Raw genomic sequence first — 6,062 nt, 5'->3', positions numbered from 1 at the left:
TCTCGACCGATGCAATGCATGAACTGCAACGCGCAATATGCATTTGTTGTCATTTGAACAGCTTACGTGCGCTTGTTTACAATTTCATTTCACATGACCTGCTATCGTGGATTGGATATATCACATTGACTTATGAGACCTGAGACTCAAATACGAAACTCCTTGGGTTGGTAGGTCGGTAGGTTGGTCGGTCAGCGTTTTTCCGGTTACCAAGCGAAAGGGATACTGCATATGTCGGTAGGTTGGCAGGTCGGTCGGTCGGTCGGTCGGTCGGTCGGTCGGCGTTTTTCCGGTTACCCTATTTATATGAGCATACTGCAGTTAGTTATAAACAATGAAGAGTGTAAACTCACCGTTCTATAGCATTGCGCTTTAGCGACAGGGATCGGGTGAAGAGGCAGGGCGACCATATTCATTTTGCGGTTTACCAGCTGGCATCTTGGGCATTTCTTCAGAAAGGCATTAACGTCGGCTACAAGGTTTTGCCACCAATAGCGCTTTTCAACTTTGTCCAAGGTTTTATCCCTTCCTAAATGCCCACCTGAAATGTTGGAATGGTAGTTGAAAAGAGGAAAAGTTTTCGGTACCACGATCATTTCACCAAAGTTGCCTTCAAATTAAAATTCGCTTATTTGATTTAAGTGTTCAAGTGTATCCTTAGAACAGTAAGCACATCAGTAAACACTACGCATAAATTAACCATCCATCGCTTACCTAAGGCCGACGAATGGAGATTCGCAAGCGCGTCATCGATCTGTTTTGGCGTCATAAGGACCTTGCGCCAAGGACTTTCGTGTAATTCCCCATCTTGGTCAGCATCATCGTAAGTGCCTGGGACGTCGTTTATCTTCTTTTTCAGTCGCCGATACATGAGTTCACCGCGTTCAAGCTGTAAAAAGACGTATGCTGGTGTTAACAGTGAAAGCATTCATGGTTGTTGCTTCCCAGTCTAGTTTTTTTTTAGAAACTTGAAATTTTTTTGCTTGCAACAAAATTGCCTGTTTGGGATGAACACTGTAGTCGTGCGTACACGCATTAAAATGTATTGAAATCTAGATAAGCAACACCGAATTTGTTGCACATATTTGTCGAAAAAGTGTACCATTAGATTTCGCGCTGGAGAGGAAAAGGCCTATGCTATGGCATGGGGTCTATATATTGATTGAATTAGAAACATCATAACCAAAATCCTACGCAGCGCATCAATAGCCTTCTCAAAAATAAGCTTACTCCAGTCATCCGGACCTATTTTCCTAGGAAAAAAAGTCCCCAAGACCTCCTTTCCTAGGAATCTAACTCCCCCGGACCTTCTTTTCAAGGAATCCAAGTCCCAAGACCTGCTTTCCTAGGAATCCAAGTCCCCCAGACCAGCTTTCCTCGGAATCCAAGTCCCCAAGACCTGCTTTCTTTGGAATCCAAGTCCCCCAGACCAGCTTTCCTTGGAATCTAAGTCTCAGATCTGCTTTCCTAGGAATCCAAGTCCAAACTTACCTTAAAATTGTTCTTTGCTGCTCGGCGGATGGACCGCTTCCTCGAAAGACTGCAACGAGCTGGATAGGCATGGTCCCGTAAATAGCGAAAAATAATGTGCGGGTCATGAGGTGTTCTTTCGGTTGACATCTCGGCAGGAATGAAGGCCAATACAAGTTTCCACTTGCGTTTTATAGGCCTAGGCTACACTGATGATCATGATTGAATGAATGTTGAGTCACTCGAATGATTGTAATCGATTATGCAAGATGTAATGAAGAGAAATAAACAAAAAAAGAATAGACCGAGCGGGACTCGAACCAGCGGTTTCTGTTTACTAGGCAGGGACCATGACCACTACACTATGGGGGATTGGCTGGCAGGCATCCCAAAACTTTAAATATTTGAACGCATGTTCTATTATATACCGTAGTACATGCGTATGTAATTTAAGTGGGTACGGACATTGGTTACGGGGACCTCAATTTCTGTCACTGTTGTAAAAGAAATCTAAGTCCCCCAGTAATCAAAGTCCTACCTTCCTTTTATATATATAGGAATCGTAGCCCAGGAAGGGAAGTCCGGTTAGGACAACCGTTCCCAAGGAATGGGGGCCCGTAGGGCCCCCATTCCTTGGGAACCAAGGTCCGTAGGACCTTGGTTCCGGGCGGATTTGCATTTCTTTTACACCGGTGTTGAATGTGTTGGATACTAGGCTCTTTTACAGGCAGATTCGATCGCCTGGGTTACCTGTGCACCAGCCTGCGTCGCCTGTTGCTGGACCGAGCCATACAATACAATACAATACAATACAATACAATAAAAAACTTGTAAGGCGCTCAAATCCAGCAATTAAACTATTCGAGTGCGCCCCCTAGCGAGCAAAGTACTTCTGAAATAGGACCGTCTTTAGAGTGTTCCTGAAAGCAAGGAGTGACTGAGTGTCCCGTAGATTACAGCTTAGAGAGTTCCACAGTTGGGGAGCCAGAAAATTGAAGGCACGCCCACCAAGGGATGCATTAACGACCGCCTTGATAAATGGAACAAGTTCGTCTGTAGCACCTTTAAGCATCCATGTCGGCAATGGGTCCAATTGACACGATTTAGCGGGGGAGCGTCCAATAACTCTGCGTAATTCACTATCCTCAGCCGGCCTGAGCAATGACATAGTTGACACTATGTTTGAGATCGGACGATCTGGCATATCAGTGGATTGTGATTGAGTTCCAGTTGGACGGTTTTTCAATTTTTGCCCTTGCGACAATGACAGCCCTTGCAAAACATAGATTGTCGCTGTTGTTAATTTGTATAATCGACTTCTTTCGTCTCTATCTCTCAGCAGGATCTGTCACCTTGTTGACAGCAAGACGTCGACCCCCGACAGGAATAACAATGTGTTGGAATGTAATGAAAATGAAAAATTCACCCGAAAAAAGCCATGAATCGTTTGATTGACAAATCTTCTCTATCTCTTCCAATATCACCTCCACGGTCAACTGGTCGATCCTCATAAACGGCAGTGAAACTTCTCTTAACCCTTGGCCGTTAATCAAAATATGAACAAGATCTGGTGCTGCAACGTTGCCCATCAGATGGTTCAAAACATCCGTGAACAACCCATGAATCATATCTAAAACATCGATTACTGACATGTTTCGGGAAATACCACCCACCCGTACCCTATGGGTGTAACCGTGGACAGGTAAATGGTCATGATGCCACTCCTCACCAGCAAAAAACTCATAGAAAGGAACGTTTTGCTCACTTCCTCTTGTTTCATTCAAATCATCATGTTCATCAACAAGGGGTTCACCTGCCCCTACCTGGTGGACTATCTCCTGATCTCCCACGAGGCTGGCCTGTGAAAATCCTGACTCGACTGGTCGAGCGTGTCAAGAATCTCCACCAAAGCGTGGACCGCGGTTTCATTTTCGGATTCGCACACCGACAGCGTGGTCTCGCTATCATAATCCGGTGGGGGTAAATTTGATGGAGGGGACTGTACATAATCATGCACGGGTGAATTTGGAGAACTGTTTTGGGGCGCCTGTACCTGTGACCAATCGAAATAAAAGTCAACATTGCACTCGGGGGGTACATAACCATCATCCGTAGAGTAAGGTTGGTAATCTGTATAGAAAGGTAATAATTGATCAGGTTCCACAGGAGAATAGCCAGGTTCCGGTGGAGAATACTGATGGCTCGGTCCAGCAACAGGCGACGCAGGCTGGTGCACAGGTAACCCAGGCGATCGAATCTGCCTGTAAAAGAGCCTAGTATCCAACACATTCAACACCGGGTCATCACAGGAACTGTCAATATCAATGAGATCACCAACCTCTACTCTAGGGCTGAACGGCTGCGTGCACGGCGACAATGGGCATGGTGAAGTTGATTTCGGCCTGTTTGCCTGTAGTTCCATATCAGAGACGTCGGGCGAATTTACGGACGACTGTGATGCGGGGATGAATGGCTGTGTACCCGATGATAATTGCGATTTGACACTGTGTACATCAGAACCCACACCATGTACATGTACGGGTGACTGTGATGAGGGAATAATTTCCTCTACATCAGAATCGTCCGAATTTATGAACGATTCTGACACAGAGGTGTCTAAGTCCGCATCATAGTCATCCAAAGCACACTGTCACCTCCTGTCTTCTCATCATTCGAATTGGCATCAGTTCTTTTTGACGGCGTGCGGAAAGACGTAGAGTCGTGGGTGGGGCGGTTCCTTTTTAGACGCAGTCTGTCACCGGGTTTTCTTCCTGACATCTTGACTCTTCGCCCAAAATTATATTCCGAATCAGGAATATAAATGCTCTTCGAAATAATGTATCACTGACAATGACTGATGTCAAAAATCTAAATTTCATCAAACTGCAACCATTCAACAATCAACCAACCCATTTTTATACCCCTGAAAAAAATTGTGCGAATTTATTTTCCGAGCATTTCATTGGTGGAGGATTGGTAAAATATCTGTTTCGTTATTCTGAAATTATTTTATTGGTCAAGGGATTCGTTTGATATAAAGTCTTGATTATTGATTAGATGAATATTAATTAGTTTTTTTCGAATGGTCTTACTTCGTTTTACTCAGTAATAATATCTCTTTTCATACTTATTGGGGGGCAACGTCTCGTTGTCGGGCTGATGAAGCAATCTGTACCCGAAAAAAACCCTCCATTAACTACGGGCACCCCATACATCTTGGGGAGAAACATCTCGTTGTCGGGCTGATGAAGCAATCGGACCCGAAAAAAACCCGCAAGGGCAGTAAAAATTGTCGATCGGTGTTGAATTGCCGTCTAGACCGCTTAACAATTTATCCACCTGCACTAAAGCGTATGAAAAAAAACCCTTTCTACCCGCTGCGTTGTATACACCTTGACATCGAGAGGCAACACATTCCCTTTTTATTTTCTCAGCATCTCTTTTTTACCTCGGCGCGTGATTTCGAAAAAACGTATTCCCTGTTCTCTCATGTACCAAAGTTTGAATTTAACATTTTCTTCACGTTCTCTATCTAAACGGTCTTTGTAACGCCCTTTGAAAGTGCGGGCAGCGCCGTTCACGCATAAATCGTCTTCGAGACACACCCCACGAATACCTATGAGAGAAAAAGGTATTTTGTAGGATTTAGGATTGTGCCAATTTTCAGTGTGAATCGGTATCAGGGTGCATAATCCAGGTCTCTGCGTAATCGAATATTTCATCACCATATTCAGGTTATCAGAGCATACAGCATCGTTGGTGAAACTTTTACTAAAAAAAACCATGAAATAGGTACTCTTTTTACAAAAATACTCTAGTCTTTCAACATTTGTGCAGGCCTCCATACAACAGATTCGAATAGGTTTCTCATCGGCATGTTTGTTCTGGCGTAATTTTTGGCACACACGCTCCGCCTCCGCACAATCACCGCCGTGATAGAGCAACAAACAGTCAAATTGTCCATCCTTTCTCCAGTCTGGATATTCGTGATCGGGGATATGGATGTCGGCCATTTTCAGAGTTTCACCACCCACCATTGCTGCACTATCTAGAATTACCATCCGTCCTCTAAAACCGATGCCTACATTCTGACCGTTTACCAATCTGGTATTGCCAGTTGGACGACCGCCTCTTTGGTTCAAAAATGTCAGGCACCATTTTAGTGCGCAATCGGTCTCCGATACTTTCACAGTTTTCGCTTATTCAGGTTTCACGTTTCTTTTCGCTTTTTGGTTCTTTGTTTTTGTTAATATTCAGGCTAGCTTCTGGCTGATAAGTTTAGGTCACTTTTTGTGGCCTTTGTGGGCTTTTGGGGAACTTTGGTTTCCAAATCATGCAGGATTCTCAGGTTCCTGGGCCTAGCAAGGCATACACTACACCATGCAATAGGCCTACACATACGTCAGACACTGGTAGTGCAGACGGGCCTAGATCACCAATCAATAGCAGCAAATCATTTGCGGAGGTATTGAATAATCCAACGAGTCAATTGATAAAAGAGGACATTTTCTGGGGTATGAGCCGAGAACACGGAATACAATGCAGGTTTATTGATGACGCTACCTTGGACGATTACTTACTCCAAATAGCTA

The 6,062-nt window shown here is 44.3% G+C and overlaps 1 long non-coding RNA gene across 1 annotated transcript; it reads right to left on the bottom strand.

Annotated features, from left to right (window-relative positions):
• Positions 1-409: 409 nt before the first annotated feature.
• On the bottom strand, positions 410-1,688 carry LOC135496393 (uncharacterized). The gene is made up of 3 exons (XR_010448665.1): positions 1,492-1,688; positions 715-889; positions 410-541 (listed from the first exon to the last, which is right to left on the bottom strand). It is a non-coding gene; the product is annotated as an uncharacterized LOC135496393 (long non-coding RNA).
• Between the last annotated feature and the right edge of the window lie 4,374 nt (positions 1,689-6,062).

Source organism: Lineus longissimus, chromosome 11, assembly GCF_910592395.1.
Source record: "Lineus longissimus chromosome 11, tnLinLong1.2, whole genome shotgun sequence".
Taxonomy (NCBI): domain Eukaryota; kingdom Metazoa; phylum Nemertea; class Pilidiophora; order Heteronemertea; family Lineidae; genus Lineus; species Lineus longissimus.
This window is presented reverse-complemented; position numbering and strand designations above follow the sequence as displayed.